At 36.1% G+C, this 19463-nt stretch overlaps 1 long non-coding RNA gene across 2 annotated transcripts; it reads left to right on the top strand.

Moving 5' to 3' along the window:
* The first annotated feature begins 8609 nt into the window (after positions 1 to 8609).
* LOC132603296 (uncharacterized) lies at positions 8610 to 16994 on the top strand. Of its 2 annotated transcripts, XR_009568083.1 has the most exons (5): positions 8610 to 8937; positions 9396 to 9832; positions 9923 to 10014; positions 15034 to 15120; positions 16493 to 16994. It is a non-coding gene; the product is annotated as an uncharacterized LOC132603296 (long non-coding RNA). The 2 variants fall into 2 exon arrangements; XR_009568082.1 differs by lacking the exon at positions 9396 to 9832 and having other exon boundaries at positions 8617 to 8937.
* The last annotated feature ends 2469 nt before the right edge of the window (positions 16995 to 19463 follow it).

Here is a 19463-nt window from a genome sequence, read left to right as displayed (position 1 = left end):
CTGGGAGGCCTATGCCTGATCTTGTCGTAGGCCATCATACTTGGTACGCGGACTTTGCCAAAGCCACCCAGTTTGGATATATGCACAAGCGGGCTATTAACTCGGCTACTCTAGAGGTGAAATACAAGCGTGTGTACAACAAGCTTGTTGAGATGAGGTGGGTGAAAATCTTCGGCTCACCAGGGCCATGAAATATTGACTTGGTGTTGGAGTTCTATACCAACATTAAGTTCACTGGAGGTGAGTGGCCGGACGCCGTGTATTTGAGGGGCAACTGGATACCAATTTCAGCTTCGACCCTATGTACTCACCTTGGCGTTCGTGACTATCCTATTGAGCCATTGGCAGAATTCATCAAAAGGACAAACTACAAAGCGATTCGTGAAACCTTGTGTGGTCCTGATTCTAAGGCCTCATGGGCCCGCTATGCTGGAAAGTACAGGAAACACAAGTACTTGAGAATGAGCAATTTCTGCCAAGATGCCTGAGTATGGTTGCGTATCTTGAACTATCGCATTTGGTCTTTAGAACACTATTCAGAATTCCAGAAAGAGTGAGTTTGCATTATCTACTTCTTGATGACGGGGCAGCCAGTCAACATAGGCCATTTGATGATGCAAGAGATGAAAAGGGAGCGTGAAAATTCACCTCCGAGATTGAGTTTTGTCAAAACTCTCACCTCGTACATTCTACACTTTGGCGAGGAATTGCAACAACCATATGACCAAATCTTGGATGCGCCAGAAGAGGTGCTTGACATCTCAAATGTCAAGGCAGCCGAGCTCAACAAGAAGGTGAATCTTTTCAAACTTTAGTTTTTAAAGATGTACCATATCTAGGATACTATGTCTTTACTCAAGTTTTCTCAATATATACCATATTTTGCTATTGCTATTCTCCACTATGTTACGCTTCACCAGTTGAATCTCTATAGTGATCTTGTTAAGCTCCTCATATACTTATATCATCTCTGTGGTATATAATTCCATATCCTTCCATTACCTTTCAGAATGAACGTATCCATTTCGGTGCTAGATCTGTCCTATTCATCTTAATGACATGAAATTGTCTTACACGAACTTACTCCCCATTATCCTCTTCATTACTGCCACTAGCCTCTAGTTCCTCATTTAGATCCATCTCATTTAATTTAGTTACGACTTTAATTCTCTTACTTCCTAAATATTTTGTGCCTGGAATTCTCGGATCATTTATAAGCTTTCACTGCGACATAATCATACACATTTATTCTTTTTCATCGTAGGCTATTAACATCAAGTGCTCGCATTCCTTCGAATAGTTCATTTTCATGTCAACCCTCTCCTATTGTTAACTTCTCATTCTTCCCTCAACAAGATGTTACTAGATTCTTACTCGGATGCTTTTACCTTTAAGGTTTTCCTTGTACAATGTTTTCCCAACCGTTGTGCGATACTGGAACTTCGTGTCCATATGACTAGCTCGCGGTGACTATTTTGCTTAACTTCTTATCTTAGTCCCTTATTTACCTCGAGTGCCATTTTACTCAATCATTCTCTGCTTCTTTATTATTGAACTTCTTATTACACCCTTATCTTGAAACTTTGAATAATTATCCTTGAAATTCTATCTCCTAATCTTTATTTAGTCATGCATATGACTGACTGGTTATGCTTATCATCAAATCATCCTTACATCTCACCAGTCTGCTAGCATAATATTCCTTTGAGGTAGTTCCCAATTCCTTTTTGCTACTATTTTCCTATCTTTACAAGGGATACTCCTGATCCAACACTTGTTGTCTCATCTTTCCCTTTTAAGGCGTTAGTCCACTATTCTATATTTAAAATCCCATTTAACTCTTTGTTTTCTTGCAAGTACTTACTTCTAGTAATTTTTGCAACTAATCTTAGTTGTAATTGTCCATCGTTTGAGTCTATCTAGTCAATTGCACATACTTGTAACGGGTCACATATTCTCATAGACGTACTGGCCCTGGATGGGCCTAATCTTTCATCAAAAAGATCTTCATAATTTCCTTACCATTCTTCCAAAATCACCTTTCTCTTATTTCTCGCTTTCACATTTCATCACTGTAACGGTATCTAATGCAAATTCTATTCTCAAAATCTGACCTGATTGTTAATATTCCGCCTTTCCTTCGCTTCATAAACATTTGATCTTTAGACAAGCCTCTTTTAGGCTACAAATTTATATCATTAATGAAGGGCACATCTTATATCAACTCGCGACTTCAAACTCATTCATCTCCCATCATACAATTAATTCCTTCAAAGCATCATTCACATCCTTAATTAGCTATTCGGCCTTTTATTACTAACTCAATAATCCTGTGGCAAGGAACTTCTAAAGAAAAAAAATTCCATACCTTGGTCCTACCTTTGTCTTGTATTAATATATCCTTATACTCATACCTCTGTACAACATCCTTGCCAATATATTTTATACGATAAAAAGGCTCTTGTCGATATCTAGCTCTTTTAGTAATGTACATTGTTCTTTTACCTCTTCTACCCAATTATATCCTTTCTTTAATATTCAAAACAACAATTATCCTTGACGAATATTGCATTTCGTATTCTACCCCCTTTAGACATTAAGCATCATCATTCTTATAACTAATACTCTTTTCCCTTGTTCCGTAATTCATGTTTTACCTCTTTCTGCTCATAAATCATTTGCATATTTACAGTCAAGGGTCATATTTAAACACAGACATATCCTTTCAACACCCTACCAGCTTCAGAGCAAGTTACAACTCCTATCTAATCATATCAATGTCTCATTAATAAAACACTTCTAAGGTTTCTAACCACTCCCAATGTAACGATAGTCGTTTGCTATTGCCTAACTGAAAATCCCATCAAACTTCTCTTCTTTTAAGTCCCATCAATAATACTCCAAAATTTTATCTTAACAGAATTGCATATAATATATCGACATCACCCGCAAAGGTGTATAAACATTAATACAACGCTAATTGTACCTAGCGTCATCACTCATCCCCTCATTTTGTACTATACCCTCTTGCTTACAAGTCATTCACATCTTACGAATTACACTTGATACCTATCATTCGTAATTTTGTAGATATAATCTCTCCATCGAACTTTGTTCCCCACACATATCATTCCTAATTAATCATACCATTGTCTTATTACCACAACATATCTTCTTCCACCGTTCCATCAACATATTCACAATTTTAACTCATTATCTAACCACAACTTCACTTTAGGTTCCTCTTTAACATTATTCTTTTCCTTTTTCCTAACATAATCATTGGGGCTTTACAACTTACCGTCGTTGCATAACATAAAACATCTCAAAATCATACTTGCTTAATTTTAACGCTTTATCAAAGTGCCAAATATACCTTCCATCTGTAGTTGCTCTAGTCCTGAAACTCTGACGGATGTGAGCCTCTCCATAGCCCTACTCTAGAACCCTGATCTGGCACGAATTGCTTTAACATGGACTGGAAAAATTCTCCTTCCCGCTGTCCCTCTATCGGTCATTCACCGCCACTCGGAACTTCTAAAAATGTACCAACTATACTAACCTGTCAGGTCTGGCCACCACCTTCATTTGAACCTTGCTCTGAAGATACCATCAAGTCTTGGTTAAGAGGGTACTCAGGCTGCAAACTCCTTGGTTTCTCAGAAAGCCCTGCACTCTCCGTTGATCTAGTATAATCCGAAGCTTGGGGATCTACTCCCAGCATTGACCTCTCCATTCCTCACCCATCTATGGCCAAAGGAGGAACTGGCAACATCGGGGCTTCTTCTGGCTCCTCTACTCTTATCAAAGTCGATGATATTTGTAGGACTGATTCATACTAAACCTCCTATGGGTCTGTTTCCATAGAGGATATGATCTCGGATGGGTCCGTCTCAATAGAGGGTACATCCTCACTTGGTTCCTCCTCCAAAGTGTAACTTAATCCTCCCCTGTCATCATTACATTTCTCAAATCACCCATAATCCCTTCTGAAGGAGTCGTCGTCAAATTGTAAAATAACGGAGGTCAGGGTTGAAGATTTATACACTATGACTCAGCTCTATAGCACGATCTAGAATACAAAGAAGGGCAACCATCCTAAATGCCCTGCAACCTCTTATTTATAAATGTGGCGCGCTTTACACCCATAAACAAGACTTTACTGGACATGGCTCGTAGACAACCCTAGGACAGAACTGCTCTGATGCTACTTTTGTCATGACCCAACCGGAGGGCCATGACGGGAACCCGGAGCTAACCTACCGAGCACCACAAAAGATACATACATCTCATATCTATACCTGAGTGGACCATTGTGCTAGCTAATATATCTCATCATCTGTAGGGACACAAGCCCGAAAGAGCTATACACATATATACGTCATCAAACTGGGCCCATGTATACAAGCCGACAAGGCTGTCAAAATGATATAATAAAATATGGACTGAGGAGGTCAAAAGACTTTTAACGGTGCACATCTGTCTACGAGCCTCTAGATGGAATACATGACGTAATAAGGACGAGATAGGACCCTGCCATACCCATCTGTACATAAAAGAACCATACCAACTGGGCTGCGACTCCGGAACAAGTGGAGTGCTCCTGTACCAAAGCTAAGATAGCAGCTTATGAGTCTGAACCGTCTCCCTGTCTATCTATGGGCATGAACGCAGCGTCCCCAAATAAAAGGACGTCAGTACTAATAATGTACTGAGTATATAAGGCATGAATAACAACATAATGAAAATATAAGGATAATATAAGATACGAAAGATCAACTTGTACCTCTGAATGCCTCTTAAGGCAAATGTCATGCATGCTTAGCTTTTTGAAAAAAAACATTTTCATACATACATATATATAGTATCCTGACCGGCCATTTAGGCTCGGTGTTATAATCACATCATGATTATCCCACGTCCGGGGCATCCTGCGTTCGGGGTAACATCATAATCTGCCCACTGCAGTGGTATGCACATCTACGTGCCTACCCGGCAGACTATAGCGCGGTTCGGTGTGAGAAAATACATACATATATATATATATATATATATATATATATATATATATATATATATATATATATATATATATATATATAAAGCATGCATGAGAGCCCAAATAAAAGCTATCACTCTATCGGAGTGACGTAAGGTCGGTAATCCTCCGATTATCATTATGGAACTATCATCATGAACATATCTCACCTTGAAGGAACAAAATCATAAGATGTGATCAACATTAATGAATAAAATTAATAATCATATAATAAAGATCAACAATCATGAGACAAGTGTCAACCATATCATAAGAACATCAAGAACCATGAGTCTCTAGCATCTCTAGAAATAAGGACATTTGGATATCATTGGTATGGGTTTGTATTGATAGAATCACGCCATAAGAAAGAAAGCGACAACCTTAACATACCTTGTCCTTCAAGTAATCCAACAATCGAGCTAATTGCAACTAGCACGCCAATCCTATAACAAGGAATACATATGCAAGCTTAGATGGTACTAGTATATCACGTATATCAACGATAGCTTGATTCTAAAGTAAATCGGGCAGCATTTCCCCTTACTCTCCAATCACTTCAACATATACAACAATCCCATAATAACAACAACAAGCTTACAAAAGTCCTTAAATACGCCTTTCACTGCATATGAAGAATATACACCAAACACCCCAAAGTATACCAATATACAATAACAATATACACTTTCTTTCTTCCCAATCAAGGAGTATAATCTCATCAACACATCAACAACATTAGATACTGCTCATATTTACGGAAATTAACTTAACAATACAGCCACAAGATGCTCACAACAGTCCTTGAACTCAGTATAGTTCCTAAATCATGTTCGGAATTCTCTACACCTTTTCTTTCTTCAATCAAGTTGCATAATTATCTAACAACATCAATAATATCATATCCAAGAAATTACATTCAAACTAGACTCAAATTCATCCAAAACTTCTTTTCGGATTCAATTCGTAGCCAACAACTACAACACAACACTTTATGACTTTTCCCCATAACTCTTTCCACTATTAAGACTTGCTAAACCTTCAAATAAACATAACATAAGAGATAAGATGAAAAACAAACCTTATACTTGAAGAACATCAACTCATACAACTGTTTCTAAGACCAAGTTCACCACTACTCCATGTAGAAGCCAGAACAAACACTTTTTATGAACTAGTTGAGGGTTTTGGAGTTTGATCTTCTCTTGAAATGATTTGGGGTGTTCATGGATGTTAGAGGGGACTTAGAGAGACATTAGGGATTTATTTTGGTGAAAAATAAGGCCCAAGATGTGGGGAAATCAATAAATAGGCCAAGTCCATCGACTTTAATTTTCTGGAAAAATCGGGCAAAGTACATGTTATTGTTCATCCCATGCTTTCGAATTATGTGCTACTATTCATCTCGTACAACTTTCTAGAAATTTCGGGTAAGGTACATCTAAAATGTACGGGACATACATTTTTGTACGGGTCGTAACTTATCCCGTACTCCTCATAATTGCGATCTGTTTGTTGCATTAGAAAGAAGATCCGCTGAACTTGAATTTACATAGTTTATGGATTCCATAACTCCTCATATTCTAGGAGATATGTCTCTCTCAAGTTGGACCACAATTTCTGTCCAAAATTCTATCAAGTTTTGACAAACCTAATTCTTTCAATTCGATTGATCCCGGAACCTATAGACACTTGCTTACACTTATTAAAATATTCCTTAACCTTATAAGGGTTCCATGACCTTTTCAGGATTACGTTAGTTTACTTACGACGCGAATGACGCCAAAATTTTCGAGGTATAACATTTAATTCAGGGATTTCCACAGCATCTTCATCCTCCTTGTCTTCGCTTACTCCAGCTCCGAATGCTCTATAGAAATGTTCATGCTCCTCTAAATTAGACTGAAGGAATCAACACCACATTAATAAAGTATGATGAAAAAATACTTATCAATAGGAGATGAACAACACCCGCTACAACCATTAGAATCCTTTGCTTCAAAGAAGGCTCTGACTGTGCAAAACAAAACAAAAAAAAATCAGCAATGATAAAGAATCTAATAAATTGAGCGGAATCATATTGTGGATCCACATAGCTAGTCTCAAATAGTTTGAGATTAAGGCATAATTATTGTCGTTGTACAAACAACTTAACCAATTCTTAGCAAAATCATTTATCCCTCATAAAAAGGACATAAGCAGCACGAGTTCCTCGAAGCAACATTAATTCTTTGTTCATTTGCTTATCAAGCCTAATAATTGGATAGGGTACAGAGTATGAAAATGTAAAAGTTCCTTCATATCAGATAAGACTTCCTTCCGTAAAGTAAGTTCAAAAATTTCTACTTTGCTTTAATTTAAAGAATATAGAGCTTGGTAGTACATAAAAAACAAAACCAAAGATATAAAACAATACTTGTGAGAAGTAGCAACTTTTTGTAAAGTCTCTTTATATTTCTTAAACTTGGTGTCCAGTCACTTAAATTGGAACGGAGGGAGTATAAAAACATATTCTTTATAAACGAATGAGTTTGCGTGAGGCACTTTGAGAAGGGCTTCTATTGAGCTTTTCTTCTTTACCATTCTTCATCTTCATCTTCACATTTTGACTCTTCCCAGAAGGCTTCTGTTCATATCTTCTCTTCATCCCTTTACCAAAATTTCAACACACAAAACAGATATTAAAAAATAAATGGGTATTACAAGAATTTGACATTGTGAGGTAAATAACCTCGTTTTCTTCCAAATTGTTGGTTGCCCATTATGCTGACTTACATACATTCCTTAGTAATTATGAGCAATTTGCACGATTGACCTTATTGCGGGGTGGTCTTTAATTTTTATCCCTCAAAAAACTTTATTAAGAAATCACCGTACATAGAGGATCAAGTACTTCTATAAAAGAGAGGAAATTATAACAAGAAGCAAAGAATTTCTATATTGAATATAGGAAAAGGATGTTAGAAGAAACTATTTCTCCGGGCGAGACAAGGATCTAACTGTCTTATCTGCCGCTAACCCAAATATGAATGTTACATACTCCCTTTCATAAAATAAGGACCGTTGTTCCCTCTTTCCCATATTAGTTGTCATGTTTCGCTTTTTGATAGTCAAGTTGACAAATTTTTGGAATTAAATTTGACTAGATTAATTCACTATTTTAAAATTGTAATTTACATATTCAAAAATTACGTGAGAAGTACTACAAGTTGCAATTGTTCTCATATTAATATGGTGAAAAAATTATATCTCCAAATGCTGGTCAAAGTTTATATAGTTTGACTTTTAAAAAGGGAAAGTGGTCAAGTCATATGGAACAGAGGGAGTATCAATTTATAGAACTAATTTGTGTATACAAATATATGTATACTATATTAAAAGCACGAAGGGCCTTAGAAATGTTGATTGAAGTTTTTGCCCTTCATTAAAAAACTCTACAACGGATAAAATAGTCATTTTACTATTTTTACCTCAAATTATTATTAAATTATAAATTTAATTATATCCCTAAAATTTAGTATTTCTTTCCATATCTTTTAGATTTAGGAGTTCTTTTTTTCCATGTCTTTATTGCAAATACAGTGATGCGGTGTAATTATTTTTGTGGAGTCTAAATCAAACACAAACATTAAGTTCTCATCACAATAAATACATACAACCTATTTTGCTTCATCTAAATCCGTTGAAAACAATCGCTGTAATTTTGTTCTTCTATGGAATCAAAAAAAAAAAAAAAAAACAAATTGCATCAATCCATCTAGAAGAAGGAGCCAAATACTTCAATAGAATAAGCGATTATGTCACATTCTTCATCATAAAAGAAGATGACAAACAGTTAGCTGTATGATTGTATCAACCGGTCAATCTTTTGAAGGTTCTCTCAGCTGTTCATATAAAAGGTACTTGAATCGTTCTTTAAATCTTCTCTTTACAATGTATGTTCAATTTATTTGGTTTTTCGTTGTTGGATTTTTAGGGATAATTGATAATTATCTTGTCTTAAAAAAAAGTGATTTTAATATACTTCATATTGCATTTAGATCATCCCCCAACTCTTGAAGATTTTCATGTATTAGAATTATCAGAAAACTCTATTGTTCTTCTTAAGAGTGTAATTTAAATGTCTTTTGGGTTTTATGCCATTGGTCTTTTTGCTTCATCATCCTTAGGCAGTAGAGTTTTTATTTAGTTATCAGATCAGTTTTCCTTCAACCAACGGATTTGCAAATTTGCTCAAATTTTGACATCCTCCCCCCCCCCCCCCCCCCCCCCCCCAACTAGAGTCAACATGATCCATATTTTTTATGTTACCGGATGATTCTAATTCTTTTTTTTTTTCTTTGGGATCTCCAATAAGCATGGATTCGGCTGGAGGGTCTTCAATTCCTGATTCCTCATTTTCATGATTGGCCTCCAACATAGGCCTTATCTTCTCATATTGAGCATTTGAGAGTTCACCTTGATATTGTTCAAATGCCCTTGGATGATTTTTGTATTCATTCATCAAGCCATTTTGAAGACTAGTTTTATATATATATATATATATATATATATATATATATATAAAAATTATGGTCAATGGGAAGGTCCCAATGACTATTTTATTATTAATAAATCAAAAGGAGTCTAACACTTAAAAACAAAGAAACAAAAACTAAAGAATACGTACCGATAGAAATGTTTAGAACTAAAATTAGGAAAGTGTGCTCTTGTCTTTGGGATTTCATCTTCCACATTGAGAATCTGTAGGCTTCTACCCTTCTTCCTTTTGATCTTTCTCATCTGAGCTTTAAGGTAAGTAGAATTTGTATGTTGCTCTTTACTGTTGCCTCTTCGTTTCCTCGATTTCCTCACCTCCCATCTTCGATTGTATGTATTCAACAGATCTGTACCATAACAATCCAAATAAAGCTGAACTTTGTCTATTTTCATCGCAAATTGAAGATGTATTCATCTAATTTGGTGTTGATTGAAAGGTACTTTCTCATGTCCATGTTCCTTAGCTTCTCCAAGTTGATTGTTTGTCAAAATTGATTTGAAGCATGTCTTAAATCTGGTCATAAGTTCTATATGTACTGAGTTTATGCTAACGTCGATAGGTTTTTGAGCAATAGAATGAGCACCCAATGATTCTAATACTACACAAAGCCCAAACCTTTGTCGATTCAGCATATTCCCAACTCCATGTATTCTCCAATAGATCCATAATGTGTAGCACTTTCTGTAGCTGTTGTACTCTCGATTGAATTGTTTATGATGTTTCTCATTGTTGCTGCTTCTATGAATATGTCTGATGTCCTGCATTGGTGACTTATTTGCAAGATGAAAATCTCTATTTTGGTATCCTTTAAGAGTGGTACCCTGCAAAAAAGAAACAATTATTAATAGAAAACAATCCCTCTCTGTTCTCCTCCCATAGGATTTGAACAAGAGGGTTCCTTTCTTTTTTTGCTTTCGTTCCTCCTCATCTCCTGCATGGTCTAATTCTGAGATATGGTTTCTTTGATTTGTCACTATTTAAAAGTCTTCTGCCATGGCTTTCTAACTCCAAAAAATTACTAACTAAGACTGCACCTTCATCAAGAGACTTATTAGCTAGGTAATCTGCCAACTTGTTGCCCTCTCTTAGAATATAGGTCATTACTACAGTCCGTTCACTCATGATTCTCCAAACCTCCCCTATGATGGTGATTATCTGCCATGAACCACCCATATTCTTTCCACAATATTCTTTTGTAATAGAGAGTCTGTCTCAATTAGGATTTTGTCTTCCTGAATAGTCTATATGTACCTCAAAGCATGTAGAATTGCCAGGGCTTCTGCTTGAGTATATGTACTCATAGGGTCCTCAATCTCCTTTGCTTGGGCTTGAATAATATCTCTATTAGTGTCTCGCACACAAAATCCCCAAGAACTTCTTCCAAGATTATCCCTGGATGTTTCATCTGTGTTCACTTTCACCCAATCATTATCAGGTGGTTTCCAGATTACCTTGATCACCTTCACTGCAAGGGAATATTTAAACATAGCCTCTACTACAAAACTCCACTTGTATGGTGCATATTTAAAAAAATTCCTCCTCACCTTCATGAATAGGATCAAAGTATGCATTATTTGGTAAATCAGTTTTGTATTAGAGATCTTCCCGCATGCCTCAATGTATTCCTCCTTCCAAAGTTCCCACACTATTATGGATGGGATAGCTTGAAATATGTACCAGATATGTTGGTTATATTTCCCACCACATATTAATCAACTAATTAATATGTAAATTCTCCAAGTTAATCCCAACTAGTCTACAGAAATGTTTCCTTACCATCTGTGTTGTTGGGGAATGTAAGAAGGTGTGAGCCACATCTTCCATTTTAGGAAATTCACAACAATAGCACCTAGATGGAAACTGGATTCCTCATTTCTTCAGAGTATCATCTAGGGGAAGTTTACCTTGCCATAATCTCCACATAAAAAAAGAAATCTTGACTGGCAGTCCTTTAATCCACATAAATTTATAAAGCTTGTTGACCTCATTTCTCTATCTCAACAGTTGGAATGATGAGCCAACTGTAAACTTTCCTTTTGCTTCCAATTTCCAGAAAGGCTTATCAGCTTCGGCATCTTCCATTGATGGGTATATTTCTTCTAGAATATAATCAACTATGTTTTACGAGAGCAGATTTCTCAATGTCCCTTCCTTCCATTGTCCTCCTTCTATTGTCTCCTTGACTAAAACAATAGTCTAATCACATTTAAAATCAGGACGGGTAATGTGATATAAAGCTCCCAGACCTATCCAGTTGTCTAGCCAAAAATATCAATTGCTTTGCTTTATCTGCCACCAAATTTCATGCTCCATTTCATCTCTACATTTAATCATCTTCCTAATGTAAGTTCTTGTCTTGGTCCATGCTACAACTGCATGACTTTTCTTTAGATACTTATTGCTCATGTAAGTCCTCCATAAAGACTGTTTAGTCCTCATGTTCCACCATAGCTTAGCAAATAGAGCCTTTAATATGTTTTGTAAACTTCTAAATCCCAACCCTTCTTCTTCATGTGGATAGCATAGAACTGTCCATGTGGCCCAGTGTCTGCTAGAGTTTCCCATAGAATTACTCCAAAAGAATTTGGCAAACATCCTATGTAGTTGAGCTAGAACACCAACAGGAGGGTCACAGGCTGATAGTAAATGGATAAGTATGCTTTGAAGGACATGTTTAATCAAAGTTGTTCATCCCCCAATAGATAACATTTTACTAGCCTATGAGCTCAATCTGTTCTGCACCTTATCCAACAATTCCTTGTAAAAAATATTCTTTCTTCTACTATAATATACTGGCACCCCCAGATATGTAAAAGTGAATTCCTTCCTTGGTATATTAGTCACAGAAAAGACCAAATCTACCAATCCCTGATCTGTCTGATGGTGCATGTAAACTGCACTTTTTGTCTTGTTAATCTGCTGTCCACTCACCTTGTCATACCCTGTCAATGTCTCCATCACTAGCTTTAAGGAAAACTCATCAACTGAGGCAAAATGATTGTGTCATCAGCATAAGCTAGGTGATTCACATAAGGACTCCAAATTGGCATTCCATACTTTATATAGTTATCATTCTGATGTAAAACATTTAGAGCCCTAGATAAACATTCAGCAGCCATGATAAAGAGTGTTAGTGATAAAGGATCACCCTGTTTAACACCCCTAGATGATTTGAAAAATCCTTGTGGTTGTCCATTAACTAGTATGGAGTACCAGTTATTAGAAATAATTCTGTAGACCATATCAATCAACATCTCTCCAAATCCCATCTTCCTGAGACCTTGGCAAAAAATAGCTATGAAACCCTGTCATAAGCCTTTGCCATGTCAAGTTTAATGACAATATTGTCTTGCTTTCCCCTTATTCTGATATCATGTACTATTTCCTGTACCAATAAGATGTTTGCTACAATACTTCTTCCCATAACAAATCTTGATTGTTGTGGAGAAATAAGTGTAGTTAGTAAATTCACCAGTCTGTCATGAATGATTCTGGAAAACACCTTGCTAGTGAAGTTACTTAAGCTAATAGGCTTCATGTCTGAAAAGGTAGTGATTTCTTTTTCTTTGGAATCAGAACCAGATTAGTACAAGTGATCGATGTACCTAGGTAGCTCGTGACTGCAGAAAAAAGATTTCACCATTCTTGTCATATCTTTAGCAATAATCTCCCAATATGATTGATATAATTTCCCTATGGATCTATCTGGCCCTCCTGAACTATATGCATTCAAACAAAAAATAACACTTTTAACTTCCTCTTCCTCTAGCATTTCATGCACTTTGTTTCTCTGTTCTGCTGAAATCATTTGTGGGATGTGCTGCAGCATTTCAAAATCAGTAGGACAATTTTCCTCTCTAAATTGCTCTGAGTAAAACCTGATTGCCTCTTCTGCTATATCCTTCTCCTGGTCCAGCCAAATTCCTCTATGATCTTGAGTCTTTTTTAAATGTAATCTCCTTCTCTTTCCATTAACATGGGCATGAAAAAATTTGGTATTTCTATCCCCATCTTTGAACCATTGCATTCCAGCCTTTTGCTTCCAAAATTTCTCCTCTACAGCATAGTACTTGATTAAATCTGGTTGTACCTTCTGTAATCTCTCTCTGTTCATACTTGTAGGATATTGTTCAAATTCTTGCTCATGTACCATTACTAGTTCCTCAAGAGTGGCAATTTGTTTGAAAATATCTCCATATGCCTCCTTACTCCACTTAGTTAAAGCCTTACTCACCTTCTTTAATTTATTGTGGAAATTAAAGAAAGGGTCTGGGCTATGCTATTCTTGCCAGTTCTCCTTAACAATGTCTAGAAAAGATTCATGTTCTACCCAGAAATTCAGAAATCTAAAAGATTTCTTTATTGCTCTGATGTCTGATCTTGTAGCTATGGATAGAGGACAGTGATGTGATCCCTGCTTAATCAGGTGTTCCACCTCTATGTTAGGGTACAAGATTTGCAGAGCTTTATTTCCCAAGCATCTATCCAATCTCTTGAAAATACAGGCAGCATCTGATCTCCCATTCCACCAGGTATACAAGCTTCCTGAAAATCCCAAATCAGTTAACTGGCAATTATCTATACAGTGTATGAAATCTTTTGTTTCTAAAATATACACTGGTAATCCACCATACTTTTCCTCATCAGCAATAATCACATTGCAATCATCCCCCCCCCCCCCCCTAGCCATGGCAAAGTCATATTTGCTACCATGTAGTGAAGATCATCCCATAAAGACACCCTTGTGTTTTTATCCGTGCTTGCAGATACGATTGTAACATAGAGTTCCTAGCCATCATCTATGTTAGTGAGTTTCAAGGATAGCAGTTGCTCAGTGTCCATATGTACTTTCGTTTGCATGCTTTTATCCACAAATATCCAGATTTTGCCATTAATGTTGTGGACAGCAGATCCCATATTTAACCATATTTTATACTTGTCGATGTGCCTATAATGCTGGAAAGGCTCCATTAGAGCTATAAAATTGACATGATTTTGTCTGTTAAGTGTTACTACTCTTTCAAAAGCTCATTGTGTGTTAACAGACCTTATGTTCCATATGAGTGAGCAATTCATTAAGAATTAGTCTTGGCATAAGCTTTTCTTGTCAATACACCTCCTCCTGTCTTTAGAGGTACACTTTTATCCCTTTCCCTAGTTTGTCTTCCTTCTTTTCTTGCCTTGGCCATTTGTCTGGGCTATACATCTCCTTTGTTGTGCCCATCTACAGCTATTGAAGTATTTTCTAAGTCATTATCATCTCCAATATCCACTACTTTCTCTACATTTGCATCTTGCTATTTTTCTTTGACTAGTGTGCTTGTTGCATGATCTTTGGTTACTTCCAAACTGTTCTGAACCTCATGATCTAGTTGATCTTTACTACAAGTTGTGTCTGATTGTCCCTCCCGGCTATCTACAACTATTGATGTTTCTGTCTCCACTTATTTTGCAGGTATCTCAATGTATTGCCCTTGCACTTCAGGTGTTAGCATCTGCTGCTCATCATTTTCTTTCATGGCCCCATCAGGTGGTTCTTCTGGTAATTCAATGACTTGGTCCTCCTGTGTTATTTCCTTTTGTTGTTTTCCTCCTGAACTTGCACTATTAAATATCTCTATTTGTTGAGATATTTCCTGTCCCTTTTTTTTGTTGATTTATCCTATCCTGCACATTCACCTTGCTTGCAGTTTCCTTTACATTAGTGATAGTTCTTTCAGAATCTTGTGTAACTGTTTTCCCCTCATTTTGATTATCTTTATTCCCCCCCCCCCCCCCCCCCCCCAGATTGTTTGTCGTGTGCCTCTCTTTGTATCTGCTTATTTTTTTTGGTTTCTTCTTTCTCTTTATCGTTTTTGGTATCACTCTTGGGCCCTGCTTACTTCCCAAATTTTGTTTCCACCTATGGTTTTGCTGACTCCTTTAGTATTGGATCCGCTTCCTCAGCATTTTGTTTTTGTACATCCTCGGCTTTCTCATGTTCCTTCTACAATTCCCCCAAAGTGCTAAACCTATTATCGGTGTTTGTGCCGGCTATGTCATTTTGATTGTGCTGCTTTGCCTTCTAGTTTCCTGGATTACCCAAGATTCTACCACTTGACAAAGTTCTTGTAGGGATTATTATATCCCCTGTGATTATGTCTTGCAGCATTATTATTTCAGACATTTCCTTGTTTTTTAGTATCTTCTTGCTTTTGTTTATCATTCTTGTTGGCCTGTTTGTTGAGATTCTGCCTTGTTACTTCTACTTCCTTGTCAGCATAAGCTTTTATCCCATTGTTCTTCTTTTCTCCGCTGTTTATATTCTTATTGTCACTGTTTTGCACTTCCTGTTCTTTAGCATTGGATTCTTCTTGTTCATCATCTTCCCATTCCTTTCCATACTGAGCAAGTTCAGGGTTAATTACTCTGTAATCATATTCATCAGGCCCTTGTAGTCTACATTCTTTGCAATATTTGGGGAGGTAATCATAATGTATTTGCACCTTCACTGTCTGTATTGCCCCTGTTTTTTCATTCTTAATATCCATTATCACTGATTTCGGTAGATCTGAGACTAGAAACTTTGACCCTAGCACAACTAGGCCTAGTTTTGTTGATAGTAGCCATATCCAAATATAGAGGTCTCCCCACCGCAGACGCTATGGTGAACAGGGATTCCTTTACAAAGTAAGTGGGTAATAGGTTAGGGAATGAGATCCAGGCCATTGCCTTAGATGTTTCCTCATCAATCTTGAATTTTGAGTCATAGATTAATGGTCTCATTTGATATGAATATCCCTCTCTATCTTGAATATAATAAGCAGGTTTCGATGTAGGGTTTACAAAATCTTCAAAGAGTGTCAATCTGATTAGAACATGTCTGTTCCTGAAAAACCCTATTCGACACTCACCTTTGATTCCACATTGTGCAGGTATTATTCGTCATAATTGTTCCATATCCGGCCATCCATAAGAGAATTTCCCCACAACTGCATGCTGCAAATTTTCAATCACATCCATTCGGGCTACATCATCTTCAGTACATTTGACATAAAGTTCCCTTTGTAAAAAAGATATTGGTTTGATTGGTATTTGTGGTATTTGTTGTCTCTCTAGGTTTACTGTATCATTCAAAACTGCAGGTTTAAGTAGGCTAGCGGATTGTATTTTGGTAGGGTTGGTTTGTGGTATAATATCATATGATGTGGTTGTTAATGAAGGCTGGCCAGCCACCATGGTGGACTGACCAGCAGCCATGGAGGCCATGATCACCGATCTTGAGATTTATTTTTTAGGTTTTGCATGAAAATAGGAAGAGAGAGAAGATAGGCTTTTTTTTCTTGTCCAGAAAATACTTTCGGAGACTAGTTTCCAAGTACTCCTCCAAGGCTTTTTGTTTTTCATTTCCTCCTTCAAGTAGACATTCCATCATGAGCTTAAACTCTCCATTTTAACCATTCTCAACTTCCTCCACTTTCATATCCATATCATTGCCACAATAAAAAGTAGAATCGTCATAGTGGGGGTTCGGGGAAGGGAAGAAAAAATAATCACAATTAGGCCAATGAGTTCGAGATTGTGCGCACAATCCTCCTCCGGTAGACTCAAAACAAGTTTGCCAAGAGCGGGGTCCTCCCCAATAAGGACATGAGTCATCAAAGTATGAACAACTACCATCCGACCCATTTTCATGTAATGATGCCATTTAAACACACAAAAGTAAAATAAAATGAAAAGAAAATAATTACACAAATATTCAAAAGTTTGGACCAATGTAAGTAAGCTTAAATACCAAATTAACTCAAATATGTCAAATTGTTCCCCGGCAACGGCGCCAAAATTGATAATGTCCTAATCCTCTCCTCAAAGAGAAAGTTTACACTGTTGTCGCAATATAATTTACCCAATTATGAGTCGGGGTCGATCCTACAGAGAACAATATAAAGGAGATTAAGAAAGTTAAGGATTTATCACCAACTAAGCTAATTCAAACACATTTTCAATATTTGGTTTTTGATTAAAAGTTAACAAAGACAAAACTAACCTAGAAAGTAAGTAAAATAATCAATGGCCACAAGCATGGATACAAGGGAATTTACACTCAAGTAACGATCCAATGTATTTTACGATTTTACAACTAAGAGCGAGTTTATGTTAATAGATCATGAGTTCTAAAATCTCATTGAAAGTCTTCCAACCAACTCAATGAATTTCACTCTAAGCCTTTTCAAGACTTAGAGTGTGATATTAGGCACAATCAATTTAACCTCAAGTTAACTATCCTATCCCTAATTCAAGTTACTAGATAAGGTTTAAAGCCTCAAATCCTTGTTAATTAATCTTTCCCAAACTCAATTCTCCTCTTCTGAGCTCAAATCAAAGTAAATGGGAGAGTCATAGGTTAGCTAATCCCTTAAGAAACATTAAAGAACAAGATTAACTAAAGAAACAAAGATCCATTTCATTAGAAATAAAAATCACTCAATACAAAAGCATAACCAGAGTTTCAATCCAAAACATTAATAATATATATTTCTATAAACAAAATTCAAGTAATGCAATGAAGTACTACACACATAATAAGGAATTGAAGCAATGGATAAAAGAGTAAGAAATTTCTCATCAAAGTCTTCAAATCTTCAATCCCCAAGTGTGGGTGTTGGAACCCTAGCTCTCCAAGACTTGTAAAATGGCCAAAGATGGGAGATATTTGCATTATGTCTTGCATTTCTAAATTCCTATTTTCCCATGTCAAAATATGACCAAAATAACCAAAAAAAAAAAAATCAGAATTGCAGATCTGGCCAGTTTTGCGCCTCTAGCTACTTTTGTCATTTTCTTCAATTTGGCTCCTTTTTGCCTCGTTCTCATTTATTTTCTTCCTGTCACTTATAAATCACATAAAACATGTAAAAACATAAGTAAAGGATATTAAATGCACTATTTTTCTCAATCAAACATGGTGGAAATCTAAGCTTAAAGAAGAGATAAGTTGATAAAATATCTAACTTATCATTTATGCGTGTAGGAGTGAACAACAAGTAGAGGTAACAATTGAGGTACAAATAAATGGGATGTAACACGTAAGAGAAGAAGACAAGTTGCAACGAAGTCAAATTCAATAACAATAACAGTTAAAGTGACTAGGAGGACTGAATAGTTGAAGGGATGAAGAAGGAAGCAAAGAAAGATAAAAGAGTAGAGAAAATTGAGCAAATTCAGAAGAAGATGATGAAGAGTATTATGATAAAATTACTACTTCTTCCATCCAATTAGTTGTCATCTTTTGCTTCTTGAAAATCACATTATATAAACTTTGATCAATATTCTAAAATATATCTTTTCATCAAATTGACATGAAAAGTTGCAACTTGTAATATTTTTCGTGTAGTTTTTTAAACTAAATTTTAATTGTAAAAAATTTAATGATAAATATAATCCAAATTAGCTAGAAAGATGAGTCAAGTTAACTCTCGAGAAGCGAAATATAACAATTTGGGAGGGAGAGAATATTACAGTCAAATTGACTCTCCCTTATTTTATTTTATTTTCATTTATGGGTGCTATTAAAGAACTTCAAAAACTCTTTTTAAATTCTCTTAATTACACCTCCCTTCTCTTTTCTTAAAGTTTTATTTTGGAAATGTAATGGAAAGGGATATATATTACAAATTGTGGTATTTGGAATAGTCATGTGACATCTCTCTTGTGCACCAAACGCGTCTAATATTTTTACAAACGAAATCAATGCATATTTAATGATTAAAGTATTTAATATCTAATAATATTATACTACATTGCAATTGCTTATAATTCACGCCTCTTTATCTGAAGGGCGGCTCAACGATATTCGTGGCCTAAAGCCTAATTTTTATAAGAGGCCTTAATTTATTTAATAAAATT

This window comes from Lycium barbarum, chromosome 7, assembly GCF_019175385.1.
Source record: "Lycium barbarum isolate Lr01 chromosome 7, ASM1917538v2, whole genome shotgun sequence".
In the NCBI taxonomy this organism is placed as follows: Eukaryota; Viridiplantae; Streptophyta; class Magnoliopsida; order Solanales; family Solanaceae; genus Lycium; species Lycium barbarum.
Note: the sequence above shows the minus strand (reverse complement) of the source record. Positions and strands in the feature narration are given on the sequence as shown.